Below are 23,891 nucleotides of genomic sequence, written 5' to 3'. Positions count from 1 at the left end.
TAGCCAGCTTCCTGGCCCCACACCGTCTCATCCCCAGGCCTCACTCCCTTCGTGGTCTGATGACCAGGGGAAACTGGCTTGCCCACTAGTTCAGTCACTCCTCTGCTCTGAGCACTGTGAGGGCAGGGGCCTTGCCTGTCCTGGTTCACCACCGACTCCCCCATGCCTAGAGCAGTGCCTGGGAAGTGCTCGTGGTGATTTCCCACATGAATAGCCCCCTTTTCTGACTCACCCTCATCCACAGCCCATAGGACTTCAATTCCACCAAACACGCTCCAGGACAGGCTATTTCCTGTCACCCCTCACAGCCAGTTGCTGGCTACCTGGTAACAGTGGTGGCTCCCTTTATCCATCAAAACACCAAGTGTCAAGAACGGGAGAGACCATGGAGACTGTCTGCCCAGGGCCCCTGTGTTTTGGAGGGAGAAACAGAGGTTCCAAGAGTGCAGTTGGTTCCAATTCAAGACTGGTCCCCAAGATTCCTGTCTTTCTTGCGTTGTTCTCCTGCGTTAGTCTTCCAGGGTTGCTGTGACAAACTACCACAAACTTGGGGGCTGAAAGAACATACACTCTTGTTATCTGACAGTTCTGGAGGTCAAAGGTCTGAAATCGGTCCAATTCCTTGTCTTTTCCAGATTCTAGAGCTGCCTGTATTGCTTGGCTCATGGCTCCTTCTTCCACCTTCAAAGCCAGCAGTGGCCAGTTGAGTCTTTCTCAGGCTGAATTGCCCTGACCCTGACCCTCCTTCCTCTTTCACTTTTTTTTTAATTTATTGGTTTTGTCATACATTGACATGAATCCACCACGGGTGTACATGAGTTCCCAAACATGAACCCCCCTCCCACCTCCATCCCCATAACATCTCTCTGGGTCATCACCGTGCACCAGCCCCAAGCATGCTGTATCCTGCGTTGGACATAGACTGGCGATTCGATTCTTAAACGATAGTATACATGTTACAATGCCATTCTCCCAAATCATCCCACCCTCTCCCTCTCCCTCTGAGTCCAAAAGTCCGTTATACACATCTGTGTCTTTTTTTGCTGTCTTTCACTTTTTAAAAAGATCTATTTAATTTACTTGGCTGCACTCGGTCTTAGTTGTGGCACTCGGGGTCTTCACTGGATCATGCGAATCTTTCGTTGTAGCCTGTGACTCTCTGATTGTGGTGCTTAGGTTTAGTTGCTCTGAAGCATGTGGGATCTTAGTTCCCTGACCAGGGATCAAACCCACGTTTTAACTGCTGGGCCAACCAGGGAAGGGAAATGAAAGACAGGACCAGATCTTCACGAGGTGCCACTGTTCAAATGCTCTAGGATTCTGTGAGGCCAGGAGTGCTGGGGAGAAAGGAAGGCATCTGCTAGGAGGTCCGGGAAAGGTCTCCCTCTTTCACTTCTAAGGACCTTTGTGATTATATTGGGCCCATTCAGATAAGCCAGGATAATCTCTTCTCCATGGCAACTTCCTTAACTTAACCACATCTGCAAAGACCCTTTGCTGTGTAAGGGGACGTACTCACAGGTACTGAGGATTAGATCATAGCATCTCTCAGTCATAGTGTTTATCACATCACTGTATGGCTGCTTCAGTGTCTGCCTGCCTGGCTAAGCCATGACTACCTCACAGGCAGGGCCTGGCCATCTCTGTGCCCAGCTTTGGCACATTCCTGGCACTGAGAAAGCACACAGGGAGTGCGGGTCTCCTTGGCTGAGACAGAAGTGGTCCTTATTCATTTTACTGCACTCTCCCCACCCCCATTTCCATTCAGTGATGAAGGGGCCGCACCCCCGCAACCAGGTTCTAGTGTTCAAGTTCTGCCATGGGATCAGTGCTCACCAAGATCGAGAGAGACCCAGGCCACATCCACATTTTTAGACTCTTCACATACTAAAATATGAAAAAAAAAAAAGTAAGCTGATTATAGACATTGTAGATCTGTAAAATAATTAAACTAGTAAATTAACTCTTGACATGTAAAATACAATGCAATAGGATTGTCTTGCAAGCTTACTGCAGGTTTATATCTAAGATACATCCATTCAGGGTATTCTTTGGGTGTACGTGCTTCACTTGTGTCTGACTTTTTGCAACCCGATGGACTGTAGCCTGCCAGGCTCCTCCATTCATGAAATTCTCCAGGCAAGAATATGTGCAAGAATACTGGAAAGGGTTCCTGTGCCTTCCTCCAGGGGGTCTTTCCAACCACGGGATCAAATCAGCGTCTCTTACTTCTCCTGCATTGGCAGGTGAGTTCTTTATCACTAGTGCCCATTCTATGTGTGTTAGAAGACCAAATTCAGATTGCCACATACGTGTCTTAGAGGGACTGTGAAAAGTTGGTGTGTTCCCTTTCATGAATGAAAGGCCTGGCCCAAGAATCCTTCCTATTTGTATCTCCAGGCCTTTGGCCTTTGCTTGGAATAAAGGCTGCAGGGAAGGCCTCTGGGGTGCTGAGTTTAATACTCGGAGTCAGACGTTGGGCAGGTCACATCCCTCATCCAAACTACTCACACTCAGCTGGCCCGGAGCCCATGACCTCTAAGTTCCCTTTTCACCAACATCATGTCACCTGGAGGGACTTAGGACAGATTCTGGCAACTGGTTTGAGGTTCTGATGTAGCCGTGATGACAGTTCTGGTTCTGGCCTGAGCCACTAAGTGATTGGATCCCTGACCTGCCTTTCAAGGACCTCCTAGCAGATGCCTTCCGCTCTCCCCAGCACTCCTGGCCTCACAGAATCCTAGAGCATTCGAACAGTGGCACCTCGTGAAGATCTGGTCCTGTCTCCCCATCTGTAGTCCGAGAGGCAAACTGCCTTCCCCATGCATCCAGGTTGGGATTGAACCCCAGGTCTCCCTGCTCACCCCCTAGTATTTCAGCTACACCATATCAGCCTAGTAGAAGTAGGCTGGTTTCTTACTCCGCAGGGAGTGCAGATTGGAAAGCACAGAAAACCCTGATTTCGAAGCAACTTTGATGGCTTTTTGAGAGAAAACAGAACCAAAGGGGGAAAAATATCATCATGAACAGTTGAAAATAATTTGTATGTTATATGCTTTTCCATGTCCTATTTTACAATAAAAACAGTTTAATAAGCCACAAAAACTAAATAAATGGGGTTCCAGGCCCTCAAGTCAGCCAGGAACCCTTAACTATTTTTCTGAGCTCTCCCAGGCCTGCTCTTATTCTATGCACATTGCAAAGCCTCCTTACCCCGCTGTCCACCATGAAACCTGCACGCCCGCATCTATGGTTTGGGTTGGTCCATCATTCATTAATTTCCTCCTCAAGGTAGTTGTGCTGGTCCTCATTTATTTAATGCATCATATACCCCCAGGTTGGGCTTCCCTGGTGGCTCTGCCCACCAATGCAGAAGATTCAGGAGACACGGATTCAATCCTTAAGTCAGGAAGATCCCCCGGAGAAGGAAATGACAACTTACTCCAATATTCTCGCCTGGGAAATCCCATGGACAGAGGAGCCTGACGGGCTACACCCCATTGGGTCACAAAGAGTCAGGCATGATTTAATGACTAAAAACAACCCCTAGGTTGCCCCTGATGGCACACAGTGTGACATAGTAAAAACAGCACAGATCCAGGTGTCCAACAGAGACCTGTAAGTCTCCTGTCTTAATCTCTCTGAGCCTCAGAATCCTCATTTGCAAGTAAGGGGCGTGTCTTAAGTCAGGGTTGCAAACCCAAATGCATACAGAGGACAGGCAGGCGAGCAGAATGCAGGAGGCTAGCCAAGGGTGAGTAATAGGGAGTGGTGGTGACTTTGGCAAAGTAGAGCACCCATGCCCAGTCTAAAAGGGACACTTGCCGCTGAGTTCCCACTGAGTGTTCCCATGCAAGGATGTGGATTCAGTGACGTCGGGGAGCCCCTTTTGAATTTTTCAAGAAGACCTGGAAATCTTGATTTTTATGAGATACTCCCAAAATATTTAAAGCATTGTTTAAAGTCAAAGAATATATATATATAAGGGCCAAATCCAGTCCCAAGCACCTGTTTGCAAGCCGTGGGCCGGAGCCTCAATAGATTGCTTTTGACTTTCCCTGTCAGGGGAGACGCTGCCATGTCAGCCTCACTTCCTTTGGGCCTGGGTGTTTTTCTCACTGCAGTCAAGGCTTTGTCCCTGGAAGACAGCAGAGGCTCAGTTAACACTGGCTATAAAGGGCTAGATCCCCATGTTATACTCATGTGTGCCATCCCCACCTTTAGTGTAGCCTGCCAAGCTCCTCTGTCCATGGGATTTTTGCAGGCAAGAATACTGGAATGGGTTGCCACTTCCTCCTCCAGGGGATCCCCCCAACCCAGGGATCGAACCTGTGTCTTCTATGTCTCCTGCATTGCAGGCAGATTCTTTATCCGCTGAGCCATCGGGGAAGCCCAAGACCAACACAGCACTGGATATACAGAGACAGGGCCCAGTAGTCTGTACTCACTAAATAAGCAACAACAGCAACTTGTAATGATATTATGGAATCAGCTATGAAAAAGAAGGTACATAGAAGCCCATGGATTTTGGCAAAATAGGTGTCATGTTTGGTAAACAGGCTGATTCACCTAAAACTTCAAAGATTAGAGACGCTGGTCTGTGATTGATCCTCCTCCCTTTTAAAAGTGAGAGAAATGGAGTCTTGCTGGCTTCTGTCATTTTTCAAAGGCTGCAGCAGCCCCTCCGGGCCTCAATTAATTTATTCCTTCAAGCCATAAATTTCTCTCTCATCCCTTCTTTATTTCCTCCTTCATTGTCTCCTGCTCCCCAGGAGCCAGTAGACTTCTCAAGGACACGTCTTACTTACCAGGGGCAGGACTTGGGCTTTGGGCAGAAAAGCAGCGCATTATGCCCCAAATCTGTGGCTGCGAGAGTGATCACACCTTCTGCGGCTGAAGGGAGCACAAAGAAACACTTGAGCCCAGTGGCATCAGCCGCTTTTCTTCCCCGGAGGGAAAATGGGCCATTCTTCTAAATGTACTCCATTCCCACCAGCCCTCCTCTTAACCTCCAAGCAAGAGAGGCCCCAGTTTCTAGCAGGTTTCCCGGCTGGACACTCCAACAACATATTAGCATATTTTGCATTAAAAAAGGACTTGGAAAATGAATTAAATGATTGGCATGGTGTTTCTAAAGGTTTTTTCCAAACTACTAGTAATTGTGTGGTTTTAGAATTCACCATCCCTGGCTGAAATACCCAGGGCCTGGCAGCCAGCTTAATCAGGAGACATTGTACCAGGCGGGGGCATATTTTAGGGCTCGTGATACCCAGTGATTGCCTGAACAGTACCTGGAGACTTGCTAAAGAGGACCTTGTCCTAGTTTTTCAGCAGAGCTGGCAGTTCATTTTCCTTGCTTACAGAGAGAGCTGAGATTTACGCCCATTCAAAACCTCTTTTTATGAGCGGGGCTGGATCTGCCCTGCAACCATCTGCTGAGGCGCCAGGCAGTGTAGACAGTATCCAGATCTGATAGTGAGCTGAGTGAGGTGGAGCTGGGTGCTCGGTTGGTCACTTACGGCCCTGCTCTGAGCCAAGAGAGCTTGAGGTAGGGGAGCAGGGGTGTGTTGGAAGGCTCAAGTGTGTTGGAAGCTTCCAGAACATGCTTGGAAAAGTGTTAGTCACTCAGTTGTGTCTGCCTGTTTACAGCCCCATGGACTGTAGCCCACCAGGCCCTTCTGTCCATGGGATTTCCCAGGCAAGAACACTGGAATGGGTTGCCATTTCCTTCTCCAGGGGATCTTCCTGAGCCAGGAATTGAACGCAGATCTCCTGCTTTGCAGGCAGATTCTTTACCATCTGAGCCACCAAGGAAGCCCAGAACGTGCTTGGGAAAATGCTATTTGGGTCCAGTTCAGTTCAGTTGCTCAGTCGTGTCTGACTCTTTGCGACCCTATGAACCACAGCTCACCAGTCCTCCCTGTCCATCACCAACTCCCAAATTCATGTCCATTGAGTCGGTGATGCCATCCAACCATCTTGTCCTCTGTCGTCCCCTTCTCCTGCCCTCAATCTTTGCCAGCATCAGGGTCTTTTCAAATGAGTCAGCTCTTTGCATCAGGTCGCCAGAATATTGGAGTTTCAGCTTCAACATCAGTCCTTCCAATGAACACCCAGGACTGATCTCCTTTAGGATGGACTGGTTGGATCTCCTTGCAGTCCAAGGGACTCTCAAGAGTCTTCTCCAACACCACAACTTCCTTTTTTGCAAGTGAAGGAGATGGAACCCAGAGAGACTATGACTTGCCCAGGGTCACCAGCCATTTTCACTAGAAAGAATTCAGATCTCCTGACTTCATCCAGTTTGTTATTTTTTTCAAGTCCAAAAAAGAAACCAAAAAGAAAAGATAACCAGGAGATAAGGATGTGGGGTTGGAAAGGATTCCTAGGGGCAGATTAGGAAGGTTGAGATGGAGGAATTTAGGAATGGCAAACTGTGTTAGAATCTCTGTTTTTTTAGAATAACAGAGGGTTGTTACTCATTATTTTAATTAATGATGATAATGATAAGGTAATAATTGGTAACGTGTGCTTTCTTGGAGCCAAGCACTGTGCCTGGTGCTCTACCTGTTTCGTCTCCTTTAATCCTCACACAGCTCTGGGAAGCAGGTCAGTACAGACATATCCCTGTTTTACAGATGAGAAAACTGAGGCCCAGGGTGATCCAGCTCTGATTTCAGAACCAGAATCTTTAGGGGGAAAAAAAAGAGACTCCATAAGTAAATGATCACGAAATGGTAGCAGCAGGCCCCTGGAACGTATTAGGAACAGAGACAAGATGAGGGAGAAAGAGCTGGAACACAGGAGAGCGCTGGGGGCAGCCGGAAGGTTCCCATCCAGAGAGCAGAGTGAGGTGCAGCCGGCAGGGAACAGAGGGACCTCAGAGAACCAGGCCCAGGTCTGTCTGTGGGGAGGGAGGCTCTGACCTCAGGGCAGAAACGCAGACCTGGGGCTCAGGAGGAAGGAAGCCAGAATCCTTGTTTTTTTCAGGACCTGGAGAGAGAGAGAGAATACCTATACATATATTTTGTGTGTGTAGAAGGAAGATACACACACACATACACACACATACCCTCTTGGGAGTGGCTGTAAGGGAGAGAGAGATTACCTGGTGTGTGTGTATGTGTGTGTGTGTGCGCGCGCGCGTGCGTGGAGGAAGACACACACCCTCTCAGGAGGGTGTAAGGGACAGTGCATCCTTTCACCAGCTCAGCCTGGGGGTGTGTGTGTGTGTGTGTGTGTGTGTGTGTGTGTGTGTGTGTGTAGGAAGACACACACCCTCAAGCCACGACCACTGCATGTCCCCTGGTGTGTGTGTGTGTGTGTGTGTGTGAAGACACACATCCTCAAGCCACGACTGCTGCGTGTCCCCCGGTGTCCATCTGGGGAACCTCAGGAGAAACATCCCAGGCGGGCGAGCTGCTCCGTCCGGCTGTAGAGAGAGAACTTGTGGGCGTGTGGGCGTGAAGGCAGCCCCAGGGCATGTGGGGCCGAGGCGGGCATCGGCATGGCGGGGAGGGGGCTGCCCTGAGGGGCTGCGTGGTCTGTTTCATCTCAGATATTTCCGCCACCCCTTGCTGGGATTCATGGATGGTGTGTGTGAATGGGTCCCTGGATGACTAACTCCAGGTTATTCTCATTGGAAATATAAACCAAGTACTATGGGTTTGGGCTTGTGGGTTGGCTTATATTCTACACAAGAGCACCCAGGAGATGGCAGATTTGTATCTGCCATCTCTCATCCTACAAACTGAGGGTATTGATCTTTTTTTAAACCATCGTTGAAACACTGCATTTCAGCAAAAAGTTAGAAAACGTTGACTTAACTGTTCACCAGTGAATGAGTAGAGCATTACACAACTATTTCAATGTTGGGTCTGAGGACTGTGTAATAATAAGGGTAGATACTTGCATGGGACCTTGGGTAAAGCAAGGAATATATAAAGTGTATGGGTAGTAGAACATTTTTTAAAGAATCTGATGTACCCAAAGTCAGAAAGGTTAAGTAACTCCTCCAGAGCCACACAACTGATAAGTGGCTGAGCCAGGATTCAACCCAAATGGAGCGGGCAGGGGGCGTCCTCTCAGTCACCACTATGCTACGCTACCGAGAGCATCTTATGAAATTTTTAGCTCCAAATCTTCAAATCCAAAATCATTTGTTTTGACTCTGCAAGATGTGCATGTAAGCAAGGCCTATGACCTTTGCTCTCATTAAAGAACTTTGAGAAGTTACAGCAGTGATTAGAGTGGTTAGAATTACACTTTTCAAAATTTATTTAATGAGCTTATATTCCCTTTAGAAAGATATGCACATAAATCCATGCGTATAAATTGGAAAATAAGGAAAAAAGCAACATGAGAACCCTCCCATCTTATTCCAGGAGCAGAGCAAGTGTCTCTGCATAGGCACTGTTGGAACTCTTAGTCCCTTTGGGCTACTATGATAAAATACCATAGACTGAGTATGTGTATTTTGGGTTTATAGCTCGTGAGCAACAGAAGCTTATTTCCCACAGTTTTGGAGGCTTCAAGTGCAAGGTCAAGGGGCTGTCAGATTCAGTATCTGGTGAGAGCCCACTTCCTAGTTCACAGATGGCTGTCTTCTCATGGTGGCCTCACATGGAGAAAGGGGCAAGGGAGCTTTCTGGGGTCTGTGTTGTAAAGGCACTAATCTTCTTCATAAGGGCTCCATCCTTGTGACCTAATCACCTCCCTAAGGCCCCACCTCCTAATACTATCACCTTGGGCATTAGGATTTAACATATAAATTTTGGTAGGGGATACAAGCATTCAGTATAGCAAGGACATATAAGACTGGCTCCACTTTCACCTGCTAAGGAACTCAGAGATGAGACCAAATGTACAAGTGAGGTCATGTGATAACAGTCTCAAAGCAACAGCTTCAGGAGTTGAGATGTCTGAATATAAAGGGTGCCAAAAGGAGACTTCCCAGGTGGTCTAGTGGCTAAGACTCCGCGCTCCCAATGCAGGGGGCCCAGGTTCAACCCCTGGTTGGGGAACTGGATCCCACATGCCACAGCTAAGAGTCTGCATGCCACAACGAAGACCCCACATGCCACAACGAAGACCCCACATGCCACAACGAAGACCCCACATGCCACAACGAAGACCCCACATGCCACAACGAAGACCAGGTGCAGCCAAATACATAAATAAAAATAAATACTTAAAAAAAAAGTGCCGAAAGGATACAGAATAAATGACACCACAGATGGAATTCAGTCTGATGGGTTTTCTTCTCATAAAAAGTTACGTTTGGAGGGGCATTTTGAAGTATCGATGGCAGAAGGAATGGCATGGAATGATTGCAAAGGGTATTGATGAGAAAGTGGGCTTGTCGTTCTAGACGGAGAATCTGAACTTGCCCTGTTGAGGTGGTTGAAGTGAAAGTGAAAGTGTCCGATTCTTTTCGACCCCATGGACTATATAGTCCATGGAATTCTCCAGGGCAAAATACTGAGTAGATAGCCTTTCCCTTCTCCAGGGGATCATCTCAACCCAGGGATCAAACCCAGGTCTCCCGCATTGCAGGCGGATTCTTTACCAGCTGAGCCACCAGGATTGGGGGAAATTTCCCCTCTACCATTCTTGAGGGTTTTTTGGTCTGGCCTAATCATTAAAATGACACATGATGGATTAATGTGAGAAAAAAAACAGTTTTCTCCATAAACATGGAACTTCCATAGAAATGGGGCACCGTCTCTCAAATGACCAAAGCAGGCTGTTTGTACATCATTTTTTGACAAAGAATTCTTCTTGAAGATAACATGAAACAAAGGGGTTTGTGCTTGGTGTAGTGGACTGATGGAGAAGTAACAGTTTGTTTCTATAACTTTCTTAGCCTTGAATTTCCTAACCTGATGAGAAGGATGCTCTCTATCCTTCTGGTATAGGAAGGGTCACTTCACGTGGGACGTTTATGTCTCACTTTCAAGGCGAGAGACAGAGTCAGAGTAAGTGTTTTTTAAATATTTATTTCACTGTGCCAGGCCTGGGTGTGGCACTCAGGATCTTCCATCTTCGTTGCCGCAGGTGGGATCTTTAGCTGTGCCTTGGGAACTCTTAGTTGCAGCAAGTGGGATCTAGTCCTCTGATCAGGGATCAAACCCAGGCCCCATGCATGGGGAGCATGGAGTCTTGACAGCTGAACACCAGGAAAGTCCCCAGAGTCAGTGTTTTTAATATTGGTGTGTTTTTTTTTTTTTGCTACCAAGTGTTTCTCAAGTAACTTTAAATCAAGATAATCACTATGTCATTGAGGGCATGCCCTCAATGGGGGGCATTGGGGGGCAGCCCGCCCTGCCCAAAGGGACTTTGTCCTGTGAAGCTTTGCATATGACTGAACATCCAAAGGAAGCCCACCTGGGCAACGAGCATCAGACCTCTCTTTGATCTTGGTTACTGTATAAAAATGGCACCCCACTCCAGTACTCTTGCCTGGAAAATCCCATGGACGGAGGAGCCTGGAAGGCTGCAGTCCATGGGGTTGCTGAGGGGCGGACACAACTGAGCGACTTCACTTTCACTTTTCACTTGCATGCATTAGAGAAGGAAATGGCAACCCACTCCAGTGTTCTTGCCTGGAGAATCCCAGGGACGGGGGTGCCTGGTGGGCTGCCGTCTATGGGGTTGCACAGAGTCGGACACGACTGAAGCAACTTAGCAGCAGCAGCAGCAGCCTGACTGCAACCCTAGCAGCCTTCAGTGGTCCACGATCCTTTCCAAAACAAGAACAGGTTCAGTGAGTTCACCTATGGTCACCCCATTTGCATTTGGTGGTCAGTGCCGGTCAGGGTCGTGGTGGTGTTGCTGTTCAGTCGCTCAGTCGTGTCCAACTCTCTGCGACCCCATGGACTGCAGCATGCCAGGCTTCCCTGTCCTTCACTGTCTCCCAGAGTTTGTGCAAACTCATGTCCATTGAGTTGATGATACCATACAACCACCTCATCCTCTGTCGTCCCCTTCTCCTCCTGCCCTCAATCTTTCCCAGTTTCCGAGTCAGGGTGTAATTCAGCTAAATTAATTTTGCAGATTCCTAGTGTTTTTACAGGTGGGAATGGAGGCCAGAGAATTTGAGATTTAAAAATTCATTTCAGACATACCATCAAGTTAGAGCTTCGTTTTGGTCCGTTGAGGGTGGCCACCAAGTAAACAGCTTGATTTCCCTCCCCGCTGGAGGTACAAAACGCAGCATTCACGTTCGCCAACAGATAAATGTCTCCAATCCCTGGCAGTGCTTAATGGCCTTTAGTAGAGTTAAGACTGGGAAAAAAGAAACGGACTTCCTCTTATTGGGTAAAATTAAAACCCTGAGGAGACGATTCCATTTCAGGCAGACCCTTTCCGTCTCCGATGACTCATCCACAGCCCAGCCAGCTCTCTTTCAGCTTCTTCAGGTAAAAATGGAAGATAGAGGCCGCCCGACTGGGGCAGGCAGTGGGGGTGGGGGTGGGGCTGATGAGCTGGGTGTTGGCGGTTTGTCAGCTGAGATTTGCATTTCTAACAAGGGCCACGTCCTGGGGAGCTGCAGCCCAGGGACTGTGAGTCTCTTAAAAAAAAAATTGTATATTATTTTATTTTAATTGTTACAGGGGTATAATTGATCTACAATGTTGTTTTTGTTTCAAGTGTACAGCAAAGTGAATCTGTTTTACGTGCACATATATCCACTCTCTTTTAGATTCTTTTCCCGTACAGGACGTTACAGAGTACTGAGTAGAGTTCCCTGTGTTACACAGTAGGTCCTTATTGTGGCTCTGAGTCTGTTTTTCTCCCAAAGTGCTGCGTTTTGCAGGGACCAGTGCAGGAGTCTTCATGGCTCAGACAGTGAAAGCTCTGCCTGCACTGTGGGAGATCCGGGTTTGATCCCTGGGTCAGGAAGATCCGCTAGAGAAGGGAGGGAATGGCTCTCCACTCCAGTATCCTTGCCTGGAGAATTTCACGGACCGAGGTTACTGTCCATGGGGTCTCAAAAGAGTCAGACACGACTGAGCAACTTGCACTTTCACTTTCTGAGACCCTGTACTGAGACCCTATAACAGGGTCTTCCTGGGGAAGACCTTGCTGGCCTGAGCCTTCAAAATTCTATTGTAGCAAGATGCAGGGCTCACTGGGAGGAGTCCTCACCAGGCTGTCCCTCACCTGCCCTTTGTCTATGTAACAGAAACATGAAATGGTGCACTCTGAGATTTTGAGATTAATTGTTTTCTCCGAAAAGAAGTCCCCAGGCATGTCTATCCCAGCATTATTTATACAGTAAAAAAATTGGAAAAGAAAAACAATGTTCAACAAGAGGTGAATGATAAAAGAATTCAATGATTAAGTAAATTAATCATTAAATAAATAAGTAGTAGAAATCCCTAAGGCATACAATAAGTCTGTTAAGTAATGTGATTTTTCTAAATGTTAAATGAAAAAAATGCAGGATACATACTGTACATAGTTTTTATTTTTTAAAAAACATACACACAGATGGAAATACAGCAAAATGTCAAGGTAGTTCTGGAATCAGAGATTATGTTTCCTCTTTTATTTCTTAATTTCCTATAGTACACCTTTTTTTCCCCTGATCATAGACATTAAATGCCACAGCAGAAAACTATCATATACCCTCGTTTCTTTTTTCCTTTGTTTCTTTTCCTTCCTTTTTTATCTCCTCCCATGAGAACATCAGCTATGCTGTCAGTGGAACCGCCTTGTAACATTGTATTGCTAACAGGAACCAGAAATCCACAGGGGTTAGGACAAAACCTACCCCTCACCCGTCGTTCCCTCCTCCTCCGTGAGTCCATCTAAACCCTTCTTGAGCATGTTTATAGTTTTAGCTGGTACAGCCTCTGGGGCGCAAGGAGTTCCCTGTGTTTTCCACTCGGTGTGAAGTGGCAGAGGCCTGCCCAATCTGTATCCTCAGATGACCTCCTTCAGAGTCCAAGGGTCCTCCCCGGTTCTGCATTTCTAGGACTAAGCAAACAAAATGAGAGCGAAGACTACACATTCGCAATTAGCCAAGTACACATCCAGACAGCGTTGTTGAACTTGGTGTTGGAAGAGACCTCAGAAATTGTTTAGGCCAGTGTTTTCCTAAAAGTCCACGTGACGGGAGTCAGTATTCCAGAAACCGGTGGAAGCTGTACACGACCCAGGATATGGTGGCACTGGCTGCCTAAAAATATCATTTTGGGGGAAAGAGGGGGTGGTGTTTTCGTTTTTGCTCTAGGCTGGAAGCGGATAACAATGGCTACTTTGTTTGGATCAGAAACTCCGGCAGTTGCACAAATGCTTCACTGCTTTGTTAGTGGAGAAACTAATTAATGTATGAGAGACAAAATCTTTTAAAATTGGGCATGTGGGAAGGTGGACATGGATATGACCTGTTATCTGGATTCCACCTAAGAGGTGGCGAAGGCAGGAATATCCCAGTATGCCTGATGGATAAGAAAATGGACTGAAGGCAGCTGCCTCACCCCAGCTAAGTAGGCTGCTGCATGGAGGCCAGTGGCTTAGGATCGAGGTGTCCAACTTGGAGGCCTGGGCTGCCTCCAGGGCACCCACTCTGCCTGTTTAAACCAAGCCGCTGAGATGCGTTTCCTGTACTGAAAATAATTTAGCAGACTGAATTTTTGACTGCTCCAGCTGTGATCTTTTTTACTAGACTGAGCCCTGAGTCTGGAAAATTATTATTTTCATTGCCTTTCTACATCTTCTCCCATCTTTCCCAGCTGTGGAATACAGACTTCCAGGTTCAGAAGATTCCAGTAGGAAAGCAGATGGGCTCTGGAATCTTGACAGCCTGGCTTCAAATCCTGCTTTCCCCACTCCCCTACTCACCAAACTCTCATCCTGGGTGTAAACTTCTCTGAGCCTCAGTTTTTCCAGCTGCAAAATGGGAATAATGATAGTATCTGCCCTTAGGATCATTGTGAGGATTGAATCACATAATGAATGAAAAGTGCTTGTCTGGTTCCTGGTGTCCAGTATATACTCAGTAAAGATGAGTTGTCACCTTCAGCACCGTTGTCATTATTATCCGTTTTCTGTGAAAGAACCACAGCCAGGACCAGAGTCAGCATTGAACTTGTTCTGCTTGGCTGCGCTAGGGACAGTGTCCCCGCCTGCTGTGTTATTTGCTTTATCTTACAGGGGAGAGCAATTCATTAGCTCCTAGTCACCTGGTACCCATTTTCAAGGTCCTGAGAACTGACGTACTCAGTCAAGGTCACACAGCTCCTAGGGGCAGCGGGAGAAATCTCCCATGCAGCTCTCTAGAGCTCGTCACTCCGCAGAGCTCTGTCCTTGTGGACACCTCCTGAGATCCTCCAGCCTAGGAAAGGAGGGAGAAACAGGTGAAACAAATGACCAGATTCTCAGGAATCCTCGTTGGAATCGCCGAGTGTCTCCTGCATGCCTGCTGCTTGCTTAGTCGCTTTCCTTTATTCAGGAGATCTCAGTGGAGCTAATGCTTCCTGTTTCACGTTCCTGCCCTCCTGACTGTGCCGGAACCTCCAGCCCCACCTGAGCGTCTCAGATGCTGGGGTCAGTGATGGGGACACTCGGGGCGGGTAGCAGGGCCAGGAGTTGGCTGGTTTGAAGCCCTCATTCCCTCTATGCTTACCCCAGGGTGGGGTGTTAAAGGAACTCTGTGAGGCAGGTGCACCCCTGAAAAGGCCTTGGGAAAGCCCTCTGACCGGAAGCCTCCCTACCTGCATCAGCCACTTCCTGAACACACCTTTGAGATGTCAGACACTCTGAGACCACAAAGCTGAATGAACTGCACTTCCTGCCTTCATGGCAGCTAACGGGGCCCAGACTGTAAGCCGAATCAGTGGGGATCCTTGCACCTATAGGGTATTGGGGGACGGTATTCCTGAGCAAAGGCACTGAGACGTGACCTTGCACGCAGCGGGGAGCCCATCGCTTGCTTGCTCTTCTAGTTGCTTTGAGTTCTTTCTGCCCTGGCTAGATGGTAAGTAGATGGTAAGTGCCTCTAGGCAGGAGATGTACTGAGCCCGCTCCTTCTCTAGTCCTTGTGCCTGTGGGGTGATGGACAGCCTGGAAAGCACCTTCACCTGAGTCACTGTATTTGACCTGCTCAGCAGCTTTGTGATGTCAGATTTTATCCTCATTGTACAGATGTGGAAACTGAGGCTTTGAGAGGGCGATTTGGTGGCTCATCTACTGAGCCTGGATTTTGCATTCAGGTCTGAGCTCTGACTTGACCTCCTCCCCAGATCTCACCCTCATGGTCAGCACTGGGGGAATGAGCATGGATTCAGTGCTTGGCAGAGAAGGTGAGACACTGAGAGGAAGCCAGTATGTGAGCATGAGCTTGAGGGGCTCAGTGGAAAAGACTTCGGCAGGGAGACCCCTGGCTTAAGTTCCTGCATCTCCAAGCATGAGCTACCTGCACTTAGAATAGTCCCTTCTGTTTGGGGCTCAGCTTCCCTGGATGGAAAATGAAACGATAGGAGATTCCATCTCACAAATCTATAGAAATATGATTGAGAACTTCGGTCTTCAGCACTTTCTCATCTCTCAGCGGCCCCAGTCTACTAGACCCGCACTCCCAGCCCCCTCCCAGGCACCCCCACCCCTGGGTCTCTTCCAGCCTCCGTGTGTCCCTCTCTCCAACCAACCCGGCCTCTAGCCCAGTGGGATCACCGGGGGAGCCTGTTAAAATGCTGACTCCCAGGCAGCATCCCCAAACCTGATGGCTCTGAGTCCCGGGGAGATGGGCCCAGGAACCTGCATTTCTCCTCTGAAAACTCCCAGGAAATTCTGCTCATCAGCCAGTCTTGGCAATCATTGGGTGAGCTCAGCAGCCCTCCAACTTTGGCAGACATCAGTCCCTTGGGGCGGGGTAGGAGTGGGTTATGAAATGACTGAGCTGCACCCTCAGAATTTCTAATTCAGCAGTTCAGAGGTGGGGCCCACAGATGCACTCTTCAAACAAATTCCCAGGTGATGCAGGGACCACACCTGGAGAACCACTGCCCTAGCTCATTCCCCAGGCAAAGCAGCAACGGCATCTTAACTTGTGGGCGATGGCTGGGTGGAGCCGTCCTGTCAGCACATGAACTTTTAACAGAGACCTTCGAAATTACTGAATAATTATAATAACAGCTACCGTTTACTCTGATCTGCGCTACGTGCCAGGCCCTGGTCTAGATGTCTACGCTCAGTGTCTCGTTATATTTGGGTTTACAGACCCAAAGACTGTGGCGCGATGCGGTGATCGTCTAGTTTATTGTTGGCGATCAGTGGCTCAGTCGTGTCCAACTCTTTGCGACCCCATGGACTGCAGCACGCCCAGCTTCCCTGTCTTTCACCATCTCCTGGAGTTTGCTCAAACCCATGTCCATCGAGTCGGTGATGCCATCCAACCATCTCATCCTCTGTCATCTTCTCTTCCTGCCCTCAATTTTCCCCAGCATCAGGGTCTTTTCGAGTGAGTTGGCTCTTAGCATCAGGTAGCCAAAGTGCCACCAGCACTTTCTGGAGGAAAGCTTGGGCTGTTCTTTACCCCACACGGCCTCTCTTTGCCATCTCTGGCAGGACTATCAGGAGAATGTCCAACCAGGTTCAGAGGTCACCACGCAGGCTGAGGGTGGGACTTTTGGTTGGAGGAGCCTATCATTAGTTCCCCACAGACTGTCCCCTGCTGGTGGTGGCTCTTGGCTTACACCCTCGGGACAGCCTGCCTGCTGCTCATCTGCTGGTTTTGCCCGCTTTGAAGGGGCCCCTCGTGTAAGTGGGGGTCCTTGTAGCTCTAGCAGCCTCAGCCCCTTGGGTGAGCCTGGTTGTTGTTTAGTTGCTCAGTTGTGTCTGACTCTTTGCAACCCATGAACTGTAGCCTGTCAGGCTCCTCTCTCCATGGAATTTTCCAGGCAAGAATACTGGAGTGGGTTATCGTTTTCTTCTCCAGGGGATCTTCCCTACCCAGCGATTGAACCCACGTCTCCTATGCTGCTACATTCCAGCCTGCTGGGGTTTTGTGTGGGATCTAGCCTGGCTGATGTTCTGTTTGCCTGTAAGGGCCTTGGGATCGTAGGGAGCATTCAGCAGAGAGCAGTAGAGAAGGTTGAGTTCGAGTCGTAACTTCAGCTCTCCCAGCTGGTGTGTCTTAGCAGGGGAGGCTTTTTCCCTCTAGGATGTGAAAATTGGCCTGTTGTTGAATAAGAAGCTCTTTGGTTTGTGAAAACATGTAAAACACAGAGCAACTGGAAAATACAGGTGGCCAGGAGGGTTTTATCCATACTTAGCTCTTCATTCTTACTACTCATCAACATAGACAAACACACACACACACACAGATCATGATGCTTGTGTATGTGTGTTGTTTTGGTTTGGGTTTTATTTCAGTTGTATCTGGCAGGGATCGCAAGTTTTCTAAGGCAGCGCCTTTCCTCCAGCATGTCCTACTTCTTCTAACTGTTCTCTTCTCTCTGCAAAGAGAAGAAAGGAAGGGAAGAAGGAGGGAAGAAGGAGAGGGATTGAGGGAGAGAGGAAAGGAAAGAAGGAAATGCCTTCAGACATGGATCCCTTGGGATGGCCAGGGATTCCACACAGTGGCTTCAAAGTGTTAACGCTTTCTGTTTTAAGAGGATAGATGTGCATAGTACCTGCCCAAACTCTGTCTGCACCCTTGAAAGCCGCTTGGTGGAGTCCACCCATGTTAGAATTGGCCTTGAAAGTCAATAGCTCTAGTCCAGGAATTGCCACTTAACCATGCCACCTTCCCCCAGCCTCCCATGACCAGACTGACCTACCCATCTCCTCGGGGAGGTGGTGAGAGCAGAAGAGATCCTGGATCTAAAATCTTCCCTCCAGTCTGAGAGCTGGGTGGAATCCCAGGAATCCAGGTGTTTTCCTGAGAAACCTGAGGCCCAGAGAGGAGGTCACCTGCCAGGGCAGAAAAGCTGACCTGACTACAGTAAAGGGGAGTTTTGTCCTGGAGGTCTTGTTGCTCTCTCTTTCTGAGTGATTGTTTTGCAAACGAGTGAAGTGCCAAGTGAAGGGGAAGGAAAGCTTCTCTGTGAATCTCTCTGGTCAGAGCACCTTTGCCAGCTGCTAAAACTGAACACTTCAAGACTAAATACTCAGTTTGTTTCTATTTCCATCTCTCTGTCTGTCTGTCTCTCTCACACACAGTCACATCCATGCACATATATTTCTTGGTATAAATAGCAAAAAGGCAGTGACTGTTCTTTACAAGAAAAGAATTACACTCTTCTTCACTGATTATGGAGAAACATGTTGAACATTGTCTAACTTTGCAAAACAGAATGGAAGACACGAAGGAGTGAAGCTTGACATTAAGAAGAATCTATTGCCCAAACTCCCTTGCATCCATGGAGCTTGGTGGCCTCGTATTTGCCTTACACCCCATTTCCCTATTATCTGTATACTCCTTTCACGGACAGACACATTCCTGGTTCTCCTGCCCCCAACACACATAGGGTAAAACAAAAGAACAGGGGCTATTAAAATAGAGGAGTAGAACTCTATTTCTCACTAGCAGTGTGACCTTGGGTAAGTTACTGAACCTCTCTGAGCTTTAGCTTCCCCATCGGGACAATTGTAACACCCTTTACTATTCTTTTAAGGATTGATAAAGGTAAAGCAATAAAAGTGCTTAGGGTCTTCCAGTGATTAAAACTTCGCCTTCCAATGCAGGGGGTGCAGGTTTGATCCCCGATCAGGGAGTTAAGATCTCAGGTGCCTTGGGGTGGAAAAAAACAAAACATGAGAACAGAAGCAATGTTGTAACAAATTCAATAAAGACTTTAAAAATGGCCCACAAAAAAAAAAAAAAGTTTTTCAAAAAGTGCTTAATCCAGCATGGCACAGGGTATGAGCTTAAGAAACGTTATCTGCTGCTACTGAAAGTGTTAGACATTGAAGATCATGTTTTTGCATCGTTTTCGTAAGAGAATGACCTGGTTATCATTTAAATGAGATCTCTCTCTAGGCCTCTAGCAATCTGACTGCTCAGTAAAAATTCTAATTTTTCTGCCCAGGGCAGAACAAATATGGTCCCGGTTTTAAGCGCAGCATAGCTGGGTTGTTATCTTAGGAATCCTGAGACACCGGCATGGGAGTTTTCAGCACTGCCTTGTGCATATAGATACCCTTATATCTGAAAAGGATATAAAATTGCAAACACTGAAAGATAGCAATGAACTGGAAATCATGAAAACGAGTAAAAACACAAAAGCCCAATTATAATGGAACAGAGGTTATGTGGCGTGCCTGCGTCTGTGTTCAGTCTCTCAGTTGCGTCTGACTCTCTGCAGCCCCATGGACGGTGGCCCACCAGACTCCTCTGTCCATGGGATTCTCCAGGCAAGAATACTGGCGTGGGTTGCCATTTCCCTCTCCAGGGGATCTTCAGTTCAGTTCAGTTCAGTCGCTCGTCGTGTCCGACTCTTTGCGACCCCATAAATTGCAGCACACCAGGCCTCCCTGTCCATCACTAACTCCCAGAGTCCACTCAGATTCACACCCATCAAGTCGGTGATGCCATCCAGCCATCTCATCCTCTGTCATCCCCTTCTCCTCCTGCCCCCAATCCCTCCCAGCATCAGAGTCTTTTCCAATGAGTCAGCTCTTCGCATGAGGTGGCCAAAGTACTGGAGTTTCAGCTTCAGCATCATTTCTTCCAAAGAACACCCAGGACTGGTCTCCTTCAGAATGGACTGGTTGGATCTCCTTGCAGTCCAAAGGAAGAGTCTTCTCCAACACCACAGTTCAAAAGCATCAATTCTTTGGCGCTCAGCTTTCTTCATGATGCATTTTCTGGTTTACACATTAGTTTTAGCTGTTTCTCATCCCAGTGGCCTCACAACCAGCCTGAAAGGCAGGTATGATTCTGTCCATTCCACAGAAGAGAAAAGAGAGTCTCAGGTTGATGCAGCAGGAAAGACAGGCAGGAGCCACATCACACTGGGCCTTGCAGGACTTGGTAAAGAAATCTAAATTATTCCCCAGTTTAGCAGGAAGCCTTAAAAGGCTTAAGCAGGGAAGTACTACAATCTTATCTACGGTTTTAGAAGATCTCTTGGTAGAGAGGGGAAAGAGCCAAAGTGGCGCCAAGAAGGCCACGTAGGAGGTGGCTTTGGAAGTTCAGGCAAGAAATGATAGACTTCCTGGTGGTCCAGTGGTGAAGAATCCACCTGCCAGTGCAGAGAACACAAGTTCAACCCCTGCTTTGGGAAGATTCCACATGCCGCGGAGCAACTAAGCCCCTGAGCCACAACTACTGAATTTCAAGCACTCTGAAGCCTATTCTCAGCAACAAGAGAAGCCACCGCAGTGAGAAGCCCTTGGCACCACAGCTAGAGAGTAGCCCCCAATCCCCGCAACTGGAGGAAGGCTGCCTGCAGCAATAAAGACCCAGCACAGCCCCCCAAATTTTTTTTAATTAAGTTGTTCCTTTCATCCTGGTGACAGTAGGGGCTGTTTTTTTTAAAAAGAAATTGTATAGCGCTTATGGAGATAGCTTCCCTGGTGGCTCAGCTGGTAAAGAATCCTTCTGCAATGCAGCAGACCCCAGTTCTATTCCTGGGTCGGAAAGATCCTCTGGAGAAGGGATAGGCTACCCACTCCAGAATTCTTGGCTTCCCTGGTGGCTCGGCTGGTAAAGAATCCACCTGCAATGCAGGAGACCTGGGTTCGATCCCTGGACTGGGAAGATCCCCTGGAGAAGAAATGGCTACCCACTCCAGTATTCCTGGAGAATTCCATGGACTTTATAGTCCATGAGGTCACTAAGAGTCGGACATGGCTGAGCGACTTTCACATGGAGATAAAAGAGAAGAGGGTGGTTGGCGATGTGGTGGTCACAAGGTGGTCTTAGGGGGGGTTGACTGTGGATGTTGATGGAGAGGGAGAACCAGGCATGGCGCCAGCTTCCTGGCGGGTCAGTGGGTGGTTGATGGTGGGGATGTCTGCAGAGGAACAGGTTTCTGTGGAGGTGGGGGGAGGCTTTCCTTGGATTTATTTTTGGAAGGAGGGTATCTCCTCCCAATCACTAGGCCTTCTTATGGCAGAGAACAGGCTATATTCTCCTGCTTCTGGGCACTGAATAAATGCTTTCTGTGAGCTGGGTGCACTCAGGTCCCGCCCAGGGCAGCCTGTCTGCAAAGAATGCCACCGCTGGCCAGGCACTGCGTTCCTTCTGCCGCCAAGGAACCAGGGAGCCATTAACGACCCCTTCTGAGAACTCTGGGCCGCTGTACAAGAAACAAACAAAAAGCCCCGATGTCCTACCTTCTTGTGTTTCAGGCTTTGGTAGCTTTTTCTTTTGCCAGTCTCCACAGGATCTTTCCTCTGCTAATGTTGGAAAGCGATGCTTGTTTTGTTTTTTTTTTTAATGTTGTATTCAGGCCTTAAATAACCTTTACCATGAGGTAGATGAAGCCTAGTAAAATGGTATTAATAATAACATTGACAACAATGATGAGCTTTGGTAGAGTGTCCTCTTTTATATACAGTCTTTGAGTTTAGCCTGGAGACAATCAGGTGAGCTAAGTGGCAGGTTAAGCTCTGTTTGGGAGGCCAAGGAATATAGTAGCCACGGGCATTAAAAGTGTGATAACAATGGCATTGCTGAGACTTCTCTGGCTGTCCAGGGGTGAAGACTTCACCTTCCAGTTTGGGGGGTGCAAGTTCAATCCCTGGCCAGGGAGCTAAGATTGCACCTGCCTTGCAGCCAGAAAACCAGAACATAAACAGCAGAAATGATCTTGTAACAAATTCAATGAAAACTTTGAGAATGGTCGACATCAAAAAATACCTTTTGAAAAATGGCATCTCTAATTCTTCTAATAAGAATTGAGGTCCTTGGAATGGAGCTGGCCTGTAAACAGTAGCTGTTGTGGTTTACATGGTTAGTTTCTAGATAGACAGAGGCACAATGAAACTGCACCATACACACAGCAGTGGAATCAACCCTGAATTGTGTAGTTCAAAAAAAGTTCAAAGTGTTAGTCGCTCAATCATGTCCAACTCTTTGTGGACCCCATGGGCTGTAGCCCACCAGGAAAGTTGTGTAGGATTTGCGATATTTCTGGATGCCGTTCTCATAAGGAACCCATGTTCCAAAGTCATTTTCTAGGGGATCCAGGCTCCTGCTGGGCCTGGACCCCCATGGAATTCCCCTCCCCCATCCGCCTCTTTGGGCTTCCCAGGTGGCACTAGTGGTAAAGAACCCTTCCGCCAATGCAAGAGACATAGGAGACGAGGGATCCCTGGGTCGGGAAGACCCCCTGGAGGAGGGCATGGCAACCCACTCCAGTGTTCTCGCCTGGAGAATCCCATGGACAGAGGAGCCTGGGGAGCTACTGTCCATAGGGTCACACAGAGTCAGACACGACCGAAGTGACTTAGCATGCATGCACGCACCCCCCTCTTCGCAGTTTCCACACCTCCCCCTTGCAAGTGTCCCTCCCAAGTGAGGCGGGTTGAACACGCCACCCAGGACTGCTCTGGCCTGTCCCCGCCTCCCTGCCTCCTGCTTGGGCGCTCCCTTCCGATGCGCCCCATTATTTAAAGTAGGGTTCAGACCCCACCTCCACCTCCTTCCCTGAGCCCCGCCCTCATGGCACCCTTTTCCAATGGAGTTCTGCATTGAAGCCCTCCCGGGCCCCACCTCACCCATCCCAGGTGTGAGTCTTGCCTCTGCCATCAGGTTGATGGGGACAGAAGCCCCACCTTGTACCTTGTGATTCTCCAGCTCCCATGTGCCAGGCCAGGGCCAGAGCAGATAGCATGGTGTTATGCAACTGCCTTGTAGAAAATAGTGAAATAACCATAGTCAGCACTTGCCTGTGCAGGGGGATGGTGTATTCATCCAAGTCATCCTAATGGGAAGTTTACTCCTTACTCCAGAGGCGGCACCCAGACCCAAAGCCTCTGAGACCCCCAAGAACATTCGAGAATATCCCTGCACACCACACTGTTATTCTCCAAGTCGTCAAATCTCTGCCCTTTGCAGGTGGCTCCAGGGCTCGCATCTCTGGAATGTGGACTGTGCCACCCTTTAGAAATACAGTTGTGGGGGAGGGGTGGTCAGAATTGGGGGCAATTCTGCAGTCGTGTGCCCACTTTTACACTTCGCATCCTGTCCTTCCCCTGAAGACAGCTCCAGAGGAGGTTTCCGCACTTGTCCTGGGCGCTGTGGAGATGGCTCTGCAGGCTCTGCGGTGGGGACCTTGCTGAGACAGTGCTTCGCTTTGCGCAGGTCAGTTCTGGGAGCGTGTTTTCAGTTTGCCCTGAGAGAGGAACAAACCAGTAAATGTGTGCGTGAGTGGAACCTGGTCACCTCGTAGCCCAGGTGTGCTTCTGAGAGTCAACGCGTGTTGTGCTTGTCTTGTTTGTGTATCTGTGCACCTTGGGGGAGAGAGCGGGGGTCTGCTGGGCCAGTCGGCGGGCCAGGGAGACAGTCCTGTTTTTGAAGCAGCCATAATGTTCCTCCCTCCCCGGCCGTCAAATTTGTTTCAGCCCAGTGGTTCCCTCCACTGACCTGGACGTAATGATTGTATTCTTCATAAACAGAACATCCCCACCACCAGCCCCGATTCCCAGCCCACCCCCGACATGAACTGCCCTCTGCTCATTAAGGGCTCTGAACACACGCTTCTCTGTGGGAAGACGCCTAGGCCCCTTCACAGGCCCTAATTGTCACAAGTCCCTCTGTCCATCTCTGCAAATGGTGAAGCTTTGACGAGGCATAGGGGTCGGGGGAGGTGGGGAAGGATATCATCTTCCCTGGATTCCCCAGTATTTGGGTTTTTTCCGGTAAAATGTTTTCCCGGGCATCGGAGGGAGAGAAAATGGACCCTTTCTGCTTCTGCTTCCAGGGCTGATTT

The 23,891-nt window shown here is 48.5% G+C and overlaps 1 protein-coding gene across 5 annotated transcripts in view; it reads left to right on the top strand.

The window, feature by feature from the left end:
• Positions 1 to 23,891, top strand: part of ZHX2 (zinc fingers and homeoboxes 2) — a 179,864-nt gene that overhangs the window by 42,258 nt on the left and 113,715 nt on the right. For 2 of the 5 annotated variants that reach the window (XM_052651421.1, XM_052651425.1), the window contains exon 2: positions 23,161 to 23,263. The exons of the other annotated variants lie outside the window; for them this stretch is intronic. The gene's annotated coding sequence lies outside the window, so the exon portion shown is untranslated. The remainder of the gene's footprint in view (positions 1 to 23,160; positions 23,264 to 23,891) is intronic. 5 annotated transcript variants of the gene reach the window in all.

Source organism: Budorcas taxicolor, chromosome 14, assembly GCF_023091745.1.
Source record: "Budorcas taxicolor isolate Tak-1 chromosome 14, Takin1.1, whole genome shotgun sequence".
Classification (NCBI taxonomy): Eukaryota; Metazoa; Chordata; class Mammalia; order Artiodactyla; family Bovidae; genus Budorcas; species Budorcas taxicolor.
This window is presented reverse-complemented; position numbering and strand designations above follow the sequence as displayed.